Genomic DNA, 19,450 nt, shown 5'->3' on the forward strand with positions numbered 1-19,450 from the left:
GCTAGGATCTAAATCTAATTCTACAGATTTTAGGGGGAATTTCAGACTATGAGAGGAAAGCACAGAAAAGTACACTGGGGAGTCTAGAATGAACCTAGAAGAAGATGCATATTTAGTACACATGTTCAAATTTTTGGTTGGAAACACTGGAAGGTTTCTCATATTAATATGAGCAAATAGACAAAGGAGTCCACCTTTTTGCAGGGAAAAGAAACTGAAATCCAAGGGTACCCTTAGTAGGAGCTAAGAGTGCTTTGAATTACACTTTTCACATTGGGAGGGTAAAAAAGTGTAAACCAAGTGAATGACATTTGTTGTGTGTTTTCCATTTGCCACTGCAGGGTATAGTCCTCCTTTGCCTCAGTTTCCACATCTGTCAAATGGTACCACAATCACTTTGGCTCCACATCTCAAAGAAGATAATTCCAAGGGTAAATTGATCAGCCCCTAAGCCTGTACTAACCTCCTTTCTCTGGAAGTTCTAACTGCACAATGCCACTAGTCATTAAATCCTACCCTTGTCAGGCTTGTACCAGCTGTCTCCTTCCCATAGACAGATGAACTCCTACAGTAAAATGAAACAAACTAGAATTCTAACTATTTGCTCGGACAGTTATTCATCATCTACAAAGATCTCTTTCCCATGGCTCCATTTTAAAGGGAGAGCAGCAAAGTCTCCTGCAGTATGCTAAGTGGATTCTCATTGAATCCACCCACTTCCAAATTGTAGTCTACTTTCCCCTTGCAGACTGTATATAAGCTTACTCTATCCCTGTCAAAGCTGTTAATAATTTCTGTAAATAAACATGAATTAAGACAATCCTTATTTGGCTACTTTTAGTACAGATCATCCTCTCCTCCAGTTGATCTCATGGTAATCTGTACTCTTCTTATGCAATTACCGTATTCTGATTTGTATTTGATTTTTCTGAAGACATGTCTTACCACTCTTATTAGATTTTAATCTTGTCAAGGGCAAGAGATTTGCATTTCTTTCCCAAAGTCTAATGGTACTTGGCACATAAGAAACCCTTAAAAATGTTTGTGGAATAGAGTGAATGAATTTGAATATCACAAAACCACAGAATTTCAGTGTTGAAAGAGGCTTCAATGATCAACCTGTACCTACTGCATGGGAATTATCTTCATTACTGACAACTGAAATCATAATGAAGACCTTCAATTGATGGGAAGCTCACAATCTGGGGTAGAGGGAGTTCCATTCCACTTTAGATGACTGTTAGAACTTTTCCCTTTACATTGAGCCTAAGTTTATCACCCTGTGACCTCCACCCACTGCCTCATGTTCCACTAAGTAGAACAAACTCTCCTTCCTCTTTCAAATGACAGTCTTAATCATTTGGGTTGAGTTAAGAGCTTTAGTAAGAGGACAAGGCTTTGACCTGAGAGAGTGGAAGAAGCCTTTTTTTTTTGTTCTTTAAATCTGTTTTCAGGATCATCACCAGATACAGAAGGATTTTTTTTTTTTTGACCTGGACTTGTGATTTCATTGGCCTGGGGAACTATAGGTAGATGAGTCAATTCTCTCTACCAATGAAGATCTGCAACTGTTTTACAAAAAGACTAGGCCAAGTTCAAGCAGCCAGGATGTATTTGGGCCAGAACTTGAACTTGAGTCTTCCTGACTGAAGTGGACTATCTATTCTACTATATATACCATGCTGCTTCTATATAGGAGAATAAATTTCAAAACAAAACAAAAATTCCTAAAGCCTCAGTAGGGATCCGAGTATCTGAGCCAATTACCTCTCATATTACGGATACAGAGTTTATGGTAAAGAAGGGAGTGAAAAGGACATTGTTTTGCTTGGGGTCAATCCTTTGCCCCTATCAATTGGCTTGGGAAGGACCATCTTTGTTTACATTGAAAGCAAAACTACTGGGAGAGATAACACTAGTTAATATTTTTGTAGCTAGTGATTTCTAAGAGACTCTGTCTGTTATCCTCCTCCAGATTCTAGTACTCTGGATCCTCAAGCTATTTCTTTTGCCTGTGTTTGCAGTGGTCCTGCTTCCTTATCCTCCCTGTTTAGGTTTCACCATTCTTGCTTCTAATCCATGTCCTCTATGGCATCCCCTCCCCTTCTATCTCCTAACTTCCCCAAATAACAAACAATGACTCTCCCTTGCACTCAATAGAGCCACTGCCCAACTGCTGAATTCTATTGCCAAGCAATTAATAACAGCAACATCTTCTCACAACTTACTTACAATAGCTTTTACATATAAGTAGTCCCTTCAAAAAATCAAAGCCTCCCTAAAGACCTACCAGAACGGCCTGTCACTCTTTCCTCTTAGTGGCTAAGATGCCCAAAAGAAAAATGACCCTGGCCCCTGTTACAAGAAGGCAATGAAAGTGGTCAAGAAATGTATCACCAGTCAGGGATGTCACCCACTTTGTCAAATGACCCCGATATATCAGACTACACTACCAAAGATCTCTCCTTTATAGTAGCTGCCACCAGCATGTAACCAGTTCATCCAGGCCTAAGATCATCAGGCAGTTAGTTACTCAGCATCTTAAACCGGCCCACAAGTACAGACCTGAAGGAAAGCAAGAAAAGAAACAAAGGCAGCTGGTTTGGGCTGAGCAAAAACCTTAAGGCAAACAGGATGTCCTTACTAGTGCAAAGGGGGAGCGGCCCAGGAGGGCTCAGTCCTGGGACCATAAATGTTTGCTGAGGCCACTTCTGGAAGTATCTGTTGGGTCCTGTTCTCCACTTAAGAGGATGCACAGGACTTTTGATTGGCTGCATTCAAAAAGCACAAACCACCATAAGTGAGTCTCAGTGTATCTATCTGTCTGTCTCTCTCCCCTTTCCTTTCCTTCCAGTCTATATGGGAAGGAGGAAAAAAAGACGGGCTTGTAAGCCTTCAGGTGAGAAAGAAAGCTAGCACAACTGGCCCATCCCCCCAACTTGGGCTGACGTGAATCAGTTAAGCCCATGGACCCGCTGTGATTTCTACTGTACTACTCTTTCCTACTTCAAGGGAAGGAGTACTATTGAGTACTATATATATTGTAAGCTTTGAAATGACCAGAAGAATAAGCCACCAGAGTTCCAGCAGCAGGAGTTCACTTTGTGGACACTTGAGCCTGTTAAGAACTGAAGCCTTGAATGACCTTCATGGCCCAACATAGCAGTGGCTTTAAGGCAGCCAAGAGAGAGTAAGTAACTTGTCCATAGGCTGCACCTTCATTCAGAAACGACCTTCATGGAGTGAATGCTTTGTACGTGGGGCACAGAGGAAAGTGTGCCCCAACATATTATGTACAGAAGAAATTCTCTGTTCTATCTTCTCAGCCTTGATGTGGATTTAAACCCAGATCTTCTGACTCCAAATCCAACATTCTTTCTAAGATATCACCATGGAAGAAGCCCAAACACACAAAGGAAACATGGAAAATATGTTCATTCACCCAATATATTCTTAGCACGATGCCAACCAACCAATCTGACCACACTTTGGACCAAATTCACTAATGATGGCTAGGTGTGAGAGCACTGTTCTCAAGATACCATTATAAAGATTATAAAAGCTAGCTTCTAACTAAAGCCTTTGGCAAGGTAGGGGTGGTCTAGGCTCTTCCCTTAGTATTTGCATTGCCTCAGAGTAACTCAAAATCTGAGCAGCTAGGTGGCAGAAAGTCAGGAAGACCTGAGTTCAAATCCAGCCTTGGAACACCTATGAGCTATGTGACCCTGGACAAGCCACTTAACCCTGTTTGCCTCAGTTTCCTCATCTGTAAAATGAGCTGGAGAAAGAAATGGCAAACCTTTATAGTATCTTTGCCAAGAAAACCCCAAGTGGGGTTAGAGTCAGACACAACTGGAAAACAACAACTCAAAAAACAGGAGGGAGCCTAGACTCAAGGAAAATTAATCTCCACTAGTGGTTGTGAATGTCTCTGAGAAGGTCATAAAACACCTGGAACAATGCCTGGGTGATAAGGAAGTGGCTGGGGGTAGGGAACCTTGGGTTCTCTGTGGGCTTGGTTGCCTCAGCACATTCCACTAAGGAACACCTAAAGGTCAAAGTCTGTGGGAATCTGTCCCTGGCCTGTGGCGCCCGTTTAGCATTTACATCAGCAGCAGTTGAATACTGGCCTGCACCGAACCTACCCTGGAAAGGGGGTGGGAGTGAGGCCAGGGAAGAGGAAGGGAAGTTGCCCCAACATAGAAAACTACAAACAAATGCTGCCTAAAAAGACAGGGAGAAGTTTTACTTCCCCAAAACTAATATATGTGGCAACAAGAGTTAAAACTCCCACCGTTAGGTTCTATGAGCCAGTAGTAACTGTTCCTTGTTTCCAACCACTGAGCTGAGTTACAACAGGAACTTTAGGCCCCAAATGCAAATTCTTCTTACCAGGAGGAGTAAATAGATTTAAGACTAGCTCCAGTTAATCAGAAAGTAAGAAGTTCAGAGGTTTTAACACAGCATAATTCAGTGAATAAACTCAGATTTGACTGGTTTTGTTGTAGTTGTTGTAAAAGATTGAACTGAAAGAATTAACCAACTTCTAACAAGACTAACGTAGACTCCTTCTTCTCCATGAGATCAAGTCCATAGTGGCTTGATCACCACAGTGGCTATTAAACATTTTCATCTCTTGTCACACCTTCCACAGCACCCTCCCTGCTAATCCTTCAACCGACAGCTTCAACTCATTGAAAAAAAAAAAGGAGTCTAATCTATGGGAGCTCCCTCTTCTCTTCTCACATCCCCATATTCCCCCACCATCGTCTTCATCCCTGACTCATGAGAAGAGGTTCTCCTTGCTAAGACCAAGCCCTTGATCCTACTTCATCCCTGGTGGACTGTTTCCACTATCATTCCACTCTCTCACTAACCCTCCCCACCAATCGATGTCTCCCTACATACTGGCTGCCTTTTCCTCCAAACGTGCACATGTTTCTCCCATCCTTAAACAACCCTTATTTGATCCAACCATACTTGTTAATATCCATCCTGTATAAATCTCTCGTCCCCATCATGGCTAAACTTGAACAAGTCATCCAAACCTGCTGCCTCTTTCCTCTCTTCTCAATCGATTCTAAACCTGTTGCAGTTTGCCCTCTGACTTTCCTCATCCAACTGAAACTATTCTCTCCAAAAATACCAATGGTCCTCTTAACTGTTAGATCTAATGGTCTTTTCTTAATCCTCATCCTTCTTGACCTTTACCTTAGCCTTTTACACTACTGATTACCCTCCAGCTGAGGCAGCTAGATGGTGCAGTGGATAGAGTGCAAGGTCTGGAGTTAGAAGAGACCTGAGTTCAAATATGACCTCAGACACATTAGCTGTGTGACCTTGAGCAAGTCATTTATCCTGTTTGCCTCAGTGTCCTCAACTGCAAAATGAGGGCTATTGTGACGAACAAATGAGATAATATTGTAAAGCACTAAATATAGCACCTGGTACATATAGGTTACTCCAGGTTTTCACAACATTGTTCTTCCCTGGTTTTCCTCCTCCTTGTCTGACCACTCCTTCTTACTCTCCTTCGTAGAATTCTCTTCTAGGTCACTTCCACTAATTACACGCATCTCCCAAGACTCTATCCTGGTCCTTCTTCTATCTCCCTCAATGACTCCGGAAGGTTCAACTATCATCTCCATGCGGATGATTCCCAAATCTATATATCCAAGCCCCAGTGTCTCTCTTGAGCTCCCCTCCCAAATCATAAACTGCCTATGTTTCAAACTGAATAGAACTGGAGGTCCCAGAGACAGATCAAAATCAACATGTCCAAAACAGAATTTAGTGTCTTTTCCCCCAAATCCACCCTTCTTTGGTTACTTCTCACCAGTTACTGTTGAAGGTAACACCACCCTTCCAGAAATCTCCCAGTCATCCTCCACCCCCTCACACTCCCTCATCCTCCAAACCATTCCCTACCTTTACTTCATCTGCTATCCCACAATGCCCCCTCACAATCTCCTCACTCCTGGTTGGTCTCTCTGCCTGTATCCATTCTCCAGTAAACTGCCAAAGTAAGTGATTTTCTTAAAGCACAGTTCTGACCATGTCAACTTCCTCCCCATTCTCACCAATAAACTCCAGTGGCTCCTACTATCTCCATGATTAAATATAAAGCCTTTCACAAGCTGCCCCTTCCTTCCCTCCCAGTCTTCCTATTCTTTACTCCTCTCCACATGCTCTGTGATTTAAAGACAATGGCCTTCTAGCACATCTTTGCATACAACACCATCTCTCAAGTCCCGGTCTTTTCGTCAACCCCCTCCTCTTTGCCTCCTGGCTTCCTCATTCAATTCACATCTCATCTTCTGCAGGAGGCCCTTCTCCCACTGCTAGCACCTTCACTTGGAGATTGCTTTCCACTTTACCCTGAATAGATCTTGTATGTATGATTTTTTTGCATATCATCTCTCCCATTACAATGTGAGCTCCTAACAGGGTAGGTAGCCATGCTTTTGCCTTTCTTTGTATCCTCGGCACTTGGCACAGAGCTTTTCACATAGTCATCACTTACTCTCCAAAAGAGTTGATTATTTCTCTTTCTTTAGGTATGGAGAACATGAGCCAGAAAGAGGTAACTTAGTCAAGGACACAAAGAAAGTCAGTGTCAGAGACAGACCAGAGAACTTCCTGGGGTCTCTATATGATGTCTTGGCAGTTTCTTCAGCTGCTTGTGCCTCTAGGGCCCTCTATAGCACTAATTTTTCAGTCCATTACTTCTGCTGACTTCACTTTCCTCTCTTCCCCAGTCTGACTCCACAGAGGCCTCTACTCTAGAATCCTATGCCCCTTGTCCTCTTACTGCTCATGCCTTCTCAAACTTCCACCATTCATGTTCTTTATTATTGGAGGAAGTCATGAAACTGTAAACTTGGGCTTGCAATAAATGTATGTTATCTAATCTCATGTAGGCCCTCACTGTAAGCAAGGCAGTCCTTATTCTCTTCCCAAACTGATTCTCTAACACACAGCAGCAGCTGTCCCAAACCTCTCCATTCTCCCATGCCCTAAAACGAGAATCTCATCTTATTCTTTATTGAGGAAAATCAAGGACATTCTCAGTGAATTCTTTATTATCCCTTTCTCCCTCCTCCCAACTTTGGCATAATCCACTGTTTTCTCCTCCTTTTTCAGCCTCTCAGATAATGTAGGAGACCTTCTCCACACCAAGCTTAAGGCTACCACAAAACCTTAGAAGCCATTCTCTTTTCTCCAAGGGTTCCTTCCTTCCCAGAAGCTCATAAATATGCGTCTCCCACATCCAACCCTTTCCCCTAAACCCTAACATGCCCTCAGGCTATCCTCCCATTAATCGTCTCCTTTTTGCAGTCAAAATCCTAGATACAAGAACTGAGCTTGGAAGAGAGCTAGGAATTTTAAGAGGCAGAAGTAAAAGGACAGAGCAGACAGGGAGACTGGGTTGCAATGAAAAGTAGAGGGCATGGGAGACGGAATGTCACGTGTGTGGAATAGCAAGTAGCTATGGCTGGATCAGTACAATGTAAGAAGGAAGTAAGAGTCCTAGAAAGCTTTCTGAAAGGTTTTTAACAAGTAACAGCAGTTTATTTTTTTTTATCCTAGAGGCAAGAAAGAGGCCAAGAGCGTTTCTTGAGGAGGGGGATGACAGGGAGATCTGTGCTTTAAGAGTATCCCTTTGGCAGCTTTATGGAACATAGGTGGAAGAGGGCAGGGAGAATTAGTAATTGTCTTCAACCATTCCATATGTGTTGGTTTCAAAGCATATTTACTTACGTTGGTACAATTGCCATCTTAAGGGAGACAGGAAGAGTCAATGGGTACGGTCTGGGGAGATGAATAATTCAAAGAATAGATCATCTAAAAATGTCACTTAATATTCGATTTGAAATACACCATTTCCTCCCTCCTAAAAATACAGATTGATCTTTCTTCTTAAGATAAAGGCAAGTGAATTTGCATTTCCTGTGTACAAATGAGAGTGGGAGGAGGCCCAGAGACAAGACTAGAGGCAGGAAGCCAGTATGGGGCCTCTTGTAAATTTGCAGTGGGAAATTAGAAAAATGGGGTTCCAGTTAAACAGTTTTAAAGTCCTTTGAATCTGTCACACAAAAAAGAAACCGAAAAAGTGTGTGTTCTAAATTTAAGTTGCAAAGTTTTATGATATTCTGGTTAGGTAGAACACTAGTGGCAACATTACTTAATAGAATTGTGCTCCTTAAAGGAACTCTGAGCATACCCACTGCTGCAATGCAGTCTTCTCTGGAGCCAAACAGCCTATTCAACTGTCATGTGTCAAAATAAGAAGCTCAAAAGGATATGATGTCCAACAATCAGTGGCCAAATGCTGGGGCACGGCGGGTGGGGGTCGGGTTCTTCCTGGATATATAGCACAGTGGTATAGTGAGGCCACTGCTGCTTCTCTCCCTTTAAGAGGAAGGACAAAATCTTGGGCTATGCCACAACTCAACCTCATTGGGCTCCTGGGCACCCACAGAATCATTAAATTCAGAGCTGAAAGTCACGTTAGAGATCAGCTAGCCTTGTTTCCTAGAGGAAGTAAAGCTAAAAGTAAAGATAAAAAAAACTTAGTTAAGTGCTTAGTTAGGCAGAGTGAAACCTCTGGGCAGCTAGGTAGCAGAGTGGATTAAAGTGCTGGGCCTAGAGTCAGGAAGACCTGAGTTCAACTCTGGTCTCAGATATGTACTAGCTGTGTGGCCCTGGGCAAGTCACTTAACCCTGTTTGCCTCAGCTTCCTCATCTGTAAAATGAGCTGGAGAAGGAAATGGCAAACCTCTCCAGCATCTTTGCCAAGAAAACCCCAAGTGGGGTCACAGAGAGTCAGACATGACCGACTGAACAACAGCTAAGTGAAAACTCAAGTCCAGGCCCTATAATTCCATGTCTAAAACTTTTGTCAACATGTCTGCTCTTCAGACTCTCCCTCCAGCCCTCAAGAAGTGTTAGTGCTCCACTTCAGTGAAGGGTGGGAAGGGTATCATCAAAGTCATTGGCACTGCCAGCAGAGAACATAATTTGAAAATAGAGAAATGTCTAGAGACATGTCTATGTGCAAAGCATTGGTGCTCTGTGCTGGGATACAAAAAACAAATGAAACGAACTCTGCCCAGGAAAAATGTATGTTCCACTGAGAGAAACAATATGTTCACAGATAAGTATAATAAAAGAGTTTGCAATAATAATGAAACATAACCCAGTATCTCTTAGTCTTAGGGAAGGAGAAATAAGCCTAAGCTTTCCAAAAAAAAATCGCCATTCCAGTGGACTCAACTCTCTTCATATTCTTTAGAAACCGTCCCCAGGGTACACTGGGGAGCAAGTCAAAGAGAAATGGCCTTTCACTAAATCCTTATTATGTTTCCCACATTAAATTTCAGTTTAAAACGTAGTGGAAGGAATAGTCTTGGGTGCAGAAGACCTAAGAGCCCCAGGTCTGACATGCAGTAGCTGTATGACCCTAAGCAAGTCACTCTGAGCTTATTTCCTGGGATCCATACTACTTTACAAGTTGGGAGTCAAGGAAGTACTTTTAAACTTTATCGAAGTCTCAGAATTAGAGGGACTTCAGAGGTCATTTAATCTAACCTCTTCCTTTAAACCTCCCCTAACAAAAAGCAATCACCTCAGTCAAGCAACTTCAGTGGTCAGGAAATTCCTACTCAGATTGAACAGGAATCTGCTTCAACAGTTCCTTCCCATGGATTGCTCCAAAGGCTGCCCTAGTAGCATTGGTGCTCAGAGGAAAGGAGTTGATCTGAATAATACAAAAAAGTCCATTTGCATGTCCTTTCCCTATCTCTACCCAATTTTCTCTATCTGATTTTCCCTTTTAAGACCAAAACCAGATTCCAAGTAGTCCCACCTGGTGCCTTCCTAAGAGCTTCAGTCGGATAGAAGAGGGAAGAACTGGTGAAAACAGTATAAACTTTCAAGGAACGATGAGACCTATCAATGGTGGACTGTCTTGTTTTTCTTCCAAAAAGAAGGAATTTCAAACAAGGGAGCAGGGAGATGCCATCCTTAAACTTTCTACCACATCCCAAGACAATTTTATGTCAGAGAGATCATGGGATAGAAAAAGTGGAATTAACAGCATGCTGTAAAAATGAATGAATCACCCCAGGACATTTGGATTTGGATTTCAAGCGCAGATGGTACTCTCTGCTCATACTGATCTATACTCCTCCAAACAACTCCATGTGGCAAAGTCGTCGTCCCCCCACCCCCCCCCCAGTTACATCTTCAAAGTGAGGGGATTCAGTCTGGCAAGGCAAACACTTTGTCCCTAACTTCCTAGAAAAACAAAAGAGAAAAAAAAATTCTTCCTTCATTCCCAGAAAGGAAAGCACATCAGCAAAAAGCCATCACAAATTTTCAAAAGAAGAGGAAACAAAGATCTAAGGACCCTTTTACTTAGGAGCATTTTAAAAATCAAATTTAAATCAAATAAAACAGCCCCTCTCTAAGGTGTTCCCCAGTAATGCTTCTTCTTGCTCCAAAAGTAAGGTAGGGAATGCTAGTTAGTCTTGGAAAGTTTTTCTTGCTTTCCTACACTCCCGAAAGCTAAAAAAGCCACTTCCAAATTAAAATATTCTGCAAGAAGAAAAATCCCAACAGGAGAAATTAAACTACTCAGTTCACTTGGCCAAATATTTACAAAGAGATAACTATAATCATACAAAGACCCTTTCTTCTCTTCTGCTATAGAAAATCTGGTTCTAGAGTTGAAACCAAATTCCCCCATCTCCCAGTGACTCAGCCTGCAGCAAGCACAGTCCTCAAAGTAGGCTAAACTGTCTTGCAACTGGCTCTGCTGACCTTTCTCATTTCAAGAATGAAAGGCACAAGGCTTCCTGCTTTCTTTCTGCTCAATGCAACTCCCCTGCTTGCAAACAAGCTCACCAAAGCCCAGCTTTCTACCTGTCTCGGCCCCCGCCTCACCCACCCCCTGGTAGCCTCTGGCCAGAGAGGGGAACCCAGCGACCTGGAGACCCACAAGGTAACAACTGGAATTATTAGAAAGAACAAAGGGACTGTGTAGACTCACCCAAGCAGCGGTAACTCTGTATCCCACTGGATATGTCGAGAGACTAGTCCCACCCACCCCCGGGTCACATGGCTCCGAGCCTAGTAGATGATCAAAGGGGCTTTGTGGCCGCTCAGAACAAGGAGACTCCCCGAGTGCAGCACAGAGAGGTAGGGAGGCGAGCTGTAGGGAGATTCAATGGGCAGCTGCGAGGAGGAGAAAAACTTGGCTGGAAGGGAGTGATCCCTGAAAGGGAGAAAGAAGAAACCGCTTCTCTGTAGCATTTTTTTTTCCTCCCAGCACCAGGAAAGAGCTCTGAAAAGACCTGAACCTTCCTTCTCCTGCCTCTCTGCCAAGTAAATTTCCAAGTTCCCTGCAGGGTTAGGGAATCAGAGGGGTGGTGTGTTACCTAAGTAATATGACCATAAAGGAATGCTACTGCTCCCTGCTTCTCTCTTGTGTGGGTGTAGGTGTGTCTCAGTATAATCCATACACCTTGATAGAATGGAGGGAGTGGGTAGGCTTGGAATCAAAGAATCTGTTTTCTCAGCTACTTGCAGGAACTTGAATAACCTCTCTGAGACTCAGTTTCCTCATCTGTCAAATACCTTCATCAGGCATTCATATAATCTCTCAAGCCACTTCCAAATTTAGAGTTAGAAGCCCTAAAACCTTCAAGGTTATCCAGTCCAGCCAGGTTTTTTCCACATGACTCCCATACATTCATGCATCTACTTTATAACTGGGAGGGGAAAATTCCAAATGTAAGATTACTGCCACTCTGGGGGAAAAGACCTAAGGGAGACAAGTTTGGTAGTATCAGAAAGTACATGTGTATCAGGTAGGAGGGGTGCCAACCTCCCTCCCCCCAATTAATACAGTCACATTAGCATTCAAAGGCCTGGCCTCCTCCTATCTTTCCAGTATTCTTTATACCTACTTTCCCTCACATTCTCTACCATTCAGTGACACTGTATTCCTTGTACAAGACACTCCATTTCCTAACTCTGAGAACCTTCCCTGGTTGCTCCCCAAGCCTGGAATTCTCTCCCTCCTCATGTGTGTCTCCTGGTTTCCCTGGCTTCCTTTAAGTCCCAGGTAAAATTTCACTTTCTACAAGGAGCCTATCCCACTTCCCCTTAATGCTAGTGCCTACCCTCTGTTGATTATCTACAATTCACTTTGTACATATCTTGCTTGTACTAAGTTGTTTTTATGTTGTCTCCTCCATCAAACTGTTTTTTGTTTTGTTTTGCCTTATTTTGTATCTCCAGTACTTAGCAAAGTCATGGCACACAGCAGTCACCTAATAAGGCATCTAGGTAGTGAAGTGAATAGAGCACTGAACCTAGAGACTGCAGGATCTGAGTTTAAATCCAGCCTCAGACACTTAGCTGTGTGACCCTGGGCAAGTTGCTTAACCCTGTTTGCCTCAATTCCTCATCTGTAAAATGACCTGGAGAAGGAAATGGCAAACCTCTCCAGCATCTTTGCCAAGAAAGACCCCAAATGGGATTACGGAGAGTCTGACATGAAATGACTCAACAAGTCACCTAATAAATGCTGTTGACTGACTCACAGAGGGAAGGCCCAGATTATAATTAGTCTAGGGAAGAAGTTTTCCATCTCACTTCAACTGATAGACACAGAACAAATCAATCTGACTAGCAATGTAATTACAAAGTGTAAAATAGATGTAAAGCAATTTTCTTACAACCCCACTGCAAAATGTGAGTAAGTCTTTAGTCAAATTAAGAGAATTACAGGGAAGACTTTGGCCATTGGATAAAGGATAATCACATCACATAGGAAACTTCCATGTTAATGACTAAAAAAATCAGTTTTGCCCCCTTGGGACTGTGTCTAAAACAGCAAGCCAATCTAGCAGTAGAGCATGTCAGGTTCTAGATTTGGAGCCAGACTGGAGAAAGAACCATGCCCTTGAAAAGGAACTGAGGGTTGGATGGAGAAGAGGGGAGGAGAGGACTCTTTTTCCTCCCTTTCCCCCACTGACAAGTGGAAATACTAGATCAGGAAGAGACAATGCATCCAACTGGGAGCAGAGAAATACTGAAGCTAGATACAGGTGAGGAAAGTTACCAAAAGAAAAAAGACAGCCTCACATGGTGGGGAGAAGTGCCCACCACAGATTCAAGAAATTGGTGCAGAGGGCTCCACATTAGAGTGTTCATCATTTTTCCTTTTCTTTTTTGCTATATTTAGCAACTATGTTGCTAAAATATGTTATTGCTTAAGTCCAACAGAGGGAGGAGAAGACACTTTGGGTGGTACAGTCATTGATTTCCTATTTTTAAATATTTGTGAGCAATATTTCATATCATGCCCAACAGTAGAGGGTTTTTTTTAAACCTCTTATGTCATAAATCCCTTTGGAAGTCTAGTGAAAACTATGGACCACTTCTCAGAAAGCATAAAATACAAAGGAAATGTATATTGAAATACGGTTACAAAACATTTTTTAAAAAGTCGAACAAGTTCCCAGACCCCAGGTTAAGAACAGTACTTTAGAGAAATTTAGAATATAACCAGTGTTCATTTTCAATTTCTCCACAATGCCTTTCAGAGCCACACTTGGATATTGTGGAAAGCTCCCTCTTAGGCATACCAGAAAGGGATGACAGCACTGGCTGGTGACTTGTACAGAGCACCACCTAGTGGACAACATGGATATACTCCCTCATTGGATAATTAATATAGTGACACACTGCCTTTTGGTAGGTTTAAGGAAGACAGCACATAAATAGATTTGGCCTACTTACACTATTTCAGTACCTCATGTTATGGCTTATATATATATACATGCCTTGTCTTAGATATCAAGTAACTTTCCCCTTACATCCAACTGAAATCTACCTCTAGGTAATTTCTAGGTTTCTAGTTTTACCCTTAGGGACCAGCAGAGCAAGTCTAATTTTTCTTCCACATAACAGGTTTTCAAACACTCAGAGCTACCAAGTCCCCAGGTCTTCCATAGGTTAAATATCTTTGGTTCCTTCAACTGTTATATATGACATGATTTTAAGATATTGCACAATCACCTTCCTCAGGGTATTTTTCAGCTTATCAGTGCTCTTAAAACACAGCACTAAGAACAGAACACAATATTCTGGAAGTAGCCTAAGGTACAGTGAGACACAGTGGTATATTTGGATAGAGGCAACTTCCAAACCAAAGAAATAATTGAGTGATGGTGGCAGAGGGAGAATCTGAAAGCAGTAATGGGGAATATGGAATATTCAGACTTCCTCTCTAGGACTAGCACATATGTGACAAGGTACAACCAGAACTGGAATGGACAGCCGGAGATGCAGCATCTTCTGAGAAGGCTAGGTCTCCATGGGTGCAGAAGATATAAAGAGGAAGAGATCTAAAACAAATGGAAGATTGTTAATTATGGAACAGGAACCCTAGAGGGCACAATGGAAGGAACAGGCAGAGCTAGAGTTGAACATGGGAAGAGCAAGACTGAGATGGATGGTATGAGAACTGAAAATGGCATCAGGGAAGGGAATAATTTACTCTTTACCCTGGAATCAGTATCACAGAAAATGGAAGGACAGTAAAAGATTATGGGAATTTGGTAACCATAGGCAATGAAAACATGAAGAAAATAGAACACTTCTTGACTGGTCTTTGCATCAAGATGATTCAATTAATATCATTCAATGTAGATCCTGCCAGCCTTCTCAGGACCTGGCTTATAGTATTCCTCTCAGTTAGCAGTTGCCAGGCATGTAGTAGGCACCTACTACATAGCAGGTACTGTGTTAGTTGTCAGGAGCACACACACACAAATGAAACAATCTACTCACAAGGAGCTTACACTCTAATGTAGGAGCCAACATGTATGTGTATATATACATTTATGGGTGTATGTATACAGAAGATGTCTATACAAAATAAATGCACCCTAATTAAGGAGGAAGATCATTTGCAGCTAGGAGGAAGAGGGAGAATCAGGTAAGGCTCCACGTAGACCAGAGTGGTGTTTGATGTTCATACTAAAGGAAGGGAAGGATTTTATGAGGCAGAGGTTGAGGAGGGAAGTGCATTCCACGTACTGGAGATAACCAGTACACAGGACCAGAGAAATGGAGTGCTGGGTTTGAGGAAGAGAATTAAGGTTAGTTAGGCTGGACCTTAGAGTGGGAAGAGGGATAATGTGTAATGAAGTTAGATAATGAGGTTGAAACAAATTTGTAAAGAGCCTGAAAAGTCAAAAAGAGGAGTTTATTCTACAAAGAACAGAGAGCCATTGGAGTTTATTGAGTAGGGCAGTGACTTCCAGATCTTTGTTTGAGGAAAATAATTTTAGCATCCCTGTGGAGCATTGACTGGGGGAAAGAACTGATACACAGGAAAACCAATTAGTAAACTATGGCAACAGAGAAGTGAAGAAGGCCTGAATTAAAAAGGGAGGGGGAAAATGGACTGAATAGTAAGAAAGGAACAGATTTTGAGAGTATGGAGAGAAAAGTGAAAAGATCTGGAAACTGATTAGATATGTGGAGAGAGAGTTGACAATGCCAAGGTTACCAACCTAAGAGACTAGAAAAATGATACCCTAGACAGAAATAGGGAAGTTTGATACATGGGAAGGTTATGGAGGAAATATGAGTTGTTCTGGACATTTGAGATGCTGGGCTAAATTCAGGAGAGAGAGTAGGACTAGATATATAGATTTGTGAGTCCATATACAAAGAAATAATTTTAATAATTTTAATCCATAGCAGCTGGTAAGGTCACCAGTAAAAAGTATACAGACAGAAGGACAGAGCCTTAAGGCTCATTCCTCCAAACCTACTCTTTGTCCTCACCAAGATCTTTACTCCTTATGGTGAGGTTTAGACTGTGGGGACCCCTCGAACCCCACCCTGAATCTTCCCCCGTGATCTGTTTTTTCGTGTCCAAATAGCCTAGCATAGCTTAGCCTAGCCTTCCATTTTGTCTGGCTACCTCTGGACTGCCCACCCTAGATCCTGATCAAAATATCTATACCCTAGCTCTGTTACCCTAGCTCTCTTATTGTCTGTCATCTCCAGGTAGCCTTCAGCTATTTCCCACCCTGGAGTCTGACCTCACCCCAGTGGACTCTAAACCCCTCCTCTAGTCATCCCAGACTACTCAAGACCACCCCTCAATCCCTCCCACAATCTTTCTGTACATAAGTCTCATCTTGCCTCCATGAAGGTGCTCAGATTCAATCTAGCTCAGTAGATTGAATTTGGCCCACTTGTGAAAACCTCATCACTTATATTCTGAAGTGTTCTCCCAGGCCTTCCTTCCTGCCTGGTCCTCATTTTACTCCCTTTACGAGTCTTGACCTAATGGTTCCAGTTCAGGGGTGGGGAATCAGAGGCCTTGAGGCCACATGTGACCTTCTGGGTCCTTGGGTGTAGCCTTTTGACTGAGTCCAAGTTTTACAGAACAAACCCTTTTACTAAGGAGATTTGTTCTGTGGAGTTTGGATTCAGTCAAAGGGGTCACACTTGAGGACCTAGAGGGCCATACAATGGCCTTGAGGCTGCAGGTTCCCCACCCCTGTTCTAGTTCAATATCAAACTACTTCCCAGAAGCCCTTATCCTGACATCCATCCTACCTAACCAAATTGGAATCCTACCATCTGCTTCCTCCGGAAGTCACTTACCCAAATAGATTAGGTCCTTTTCAAATTTATGTAATCTAATCTCACCTGGGCTCTCACTACAACAAAGCAATCCTTGCACACCCTAATTGATTCTCTATCTCACTTCCTACAATGGCTATTCAAAAATTCTTCCCTCCTCAAACAATTTCTAACCTGAGGGCATATACTTTACTAACACAACCGACTCCATTAGCACAAGTCCCCCTTCTCAATTTTTCTACATCTCAAAACACATCCTCAGTATCACTCACTCTCTTTATTCCAGTCTCTTCTTGGTCAAGGCCAATCCTTCACTTTCTCCTCCAGCAGCTTCCCTCCAAAGTTACCTCTCTCTAATCATCATTCTCTCCCTAACTTGCTTTGCTACCTACAAACATACCTGCCTTCCCCCAACTTTTAAAAATTTAAAGTCTTTCAGATTCTTAGCTGTAAGAAAACCTGAAAGATGTAAAGGGTCCAGGTTGTAAAGAGCTTAAATACCAAACAGAGGAGTTTATATTTGTTAAGTTGGGGGTGGGGCGGTTGGATTTTAGGAATATCATTTTGGTGGCTGAGATGAGAATGATTTAAGAATAAAATTACAGTAGTTACAGTACTCTTGGGGGAGAAGTGAAGAGAGTCTGAACTAGGATAGTAACTGTGTGAATGGAAAGGGACAAATTCTAAGGATGCTGTGAAGACAGAAACGACAAGATGGGGCAAATGACAGGATCCATGAGAGGAATAAGTGTGAGAAGGTGAGGATGACACAGGTGGACAATATGATTGCGAGGATGGTGATCTCCTCCCTTTGCTATGTAGAGTCTGTTATGTAGCCACCTTTACATTAAAGTGTGCTTGAATTTTTATCCCTGTGTTCCATTCATTAACTCCAGTAGCTACTTGGCTTATACCTTAGACAGGTGGTATCAAACTTACAAAGAAACAGGGGCCACTCAGCCATATATAAGGAATTCTGCAGCCCTGTAGATGGCATATTGACTTAGAAAACTATATATTAAGATTATCCATGTTCTGTTGTATTCTTATTTATTTTGTTAAGTATTTCCCAATCACATTTTAGTGGTAGTGTTACGGCCAATCATCAGCCTGGACTACAGCACTTAAACCCCTCAGGCTCCAGGTGGACCCCAACTTGGGGAGCAAAAGAATCACCGGGCCCCTCCCTACCAGCTACTCAGGTGAAAGAGTAATGCCATATCCCATCTAGCTCCCTCTGCAACTGGGAGCTTCACTATTCCTCTGTTGCCTGCTGTTACCCGCTGTTACCCACTATGGCTTCTCTTCTTCATCTTTACCTCCCTACATTAGTCAGTCACTACCGTCCCCTCAAACTGTGTCCTGTATTTCTACTTTCTCAGCCAAACTTCTTGAAAAAAGCTGTGCTACCTCTACTTCCTTTCTACACACTGCTCAAGCCTGTGTAATCTGGCTTTTGAGCTCATTAACCAACAGAAACTGCTTAATGGATGAATATGATAGATTCTTCTAAGTCCTCATCATTCTTGACCTATCTGCTACATTTCGACACTGCAGACCACCTTCTCCTACTGATAATATCTCCCCTCTGGATTTTTGTGGAAGAGAGAACAAGCCTGACGACTTTGCGCAATTCTGTCTTACATCCAATTCATGCACAAGTCAAGACATCGCTGTTTTAGCCTAACATTGTGATGTCATTGATCCTCTTAAAAAATGAAGGAGGAAGGACAAACAAGAAGAAATAATGAGTTAATTTTTAAACACTCAGAAATCAGATATAAAAGGGAAGCTAAGAAGATGAGTAGGATTGGGAGCAGAGGGATGATGATCACTGTTTTAGACATTTTGAATTTGAGATCCCTATTTCATCTGAAATACCCAATAGGGAGTTAGTGATGTGCAACTGGAGTTAGTAATCATGTATATAAAGGTGATAATTGAACCCAGGGGAACAGATGAGTTCACCAAATGAGACAGCATTCAGAGAACAGGGATGAAGACAGAATTTTTAGTTACCAATTGGATGAGTATTTCAATAGCAGGTGAAAGGAGATGAGGGGTAAACTTAAGGAGGTGGTCATGTAAATAAAGAGAAAGTCATAGGTGTGAGATGGCGTAAAAGTTAAAAACAAAATTTAACACCTTATTGGATCTGGGGCAGAAAAGGATGACAGAGCTTGTCAATCCTGTTGAGTGGAAAGATGGTACTTCCCTTGACAATAACAATGAAGTGCAGAACAAGATAAATTTGGTAGAAACATAATGAGTTCTTTAGTAAGCTTCCGTTGGTAGCTGTGAGAAGGATGAACTGGAAAAGAGAAAGCGGTAATACAGGGATACCAATTAAGAGGCAATGGTTCAGGCAAGCAGTTCTGGGGGTCCAAATTAAGCCTGTGTCTGTGTGAGCTGTATACAAGTGGATGGCTTGCCTTTAAAGGTGGTGGGTTCCCTTTCCTTGGAGGTCTTCAGGCATAAGCTGGATGATGATTTGTAGTATATGTAAGAGTGAATGGGTTCTACTAGATGGCTCCTGAAAGCCCTTCCAGTCCTCCATTTTTGTCATCCTATTAGAGCCACACTATAAAGTTTTAAATGCGAGAGGAATTTGTATTTTATCCCTGAGCCACTGTTTTCTCAACCAGATAAACTGCAACAACTACTTTCTTTTCTAAAGGGGCCATAAATAATAATAATAATAAATTTTAAAGCTCTTCTGTAAGAGCAGAAAGGACTTTAACAAATTAACCTCACTAGAAATCTCAAAAGT

The 19,450-nt window shown here is 42.2% G+C and overlaps 1 protein-coding gene across 4 annotated transcripts in view; it reads right to left on the reverse strand.

The window, feature by feature from the left end:
* The window catches only part of SEPTIN9 (septin 9), a 344,886-nt gene that overhangs the window by 72,788 nt on the left and 252,648 nt on the right, over window positions 1-19,450 (reverse strand). The window contains exon 1 of one of the 4 annotated variants that reach the window (XM_036753230.1): window positions 11,054-11,189. The exons of the other annotated variants lie outside the window; for them this stretch is intronic. The gene's annotated coding sequence lies outside the window, so the exon portion shown is untranslated. Of the gene's footprint in view, window positions 1-11,053; window positions 11,190-19,450 lie in introns of those variants that run through there. 4 annotated transcript variants of the gene reach the window in all.

This window comes from Trichosurus vulpecula, chromosome 4 (assembly GCF_011100635.1).
Source record: "Trichosurus vulpecula isolate mTriVul1 chromosome 4, mTriVul1.pri, whole genome shotgun sequence".
In the NCBI taxonomy this organism is placed as follows: domain Eukaryota; kingdom Metazoa; phylum Chordata; class Mammalia; order Diprotodontia; family Phalangeridae; genus Trichosurus; species Trichosurus vulpecula.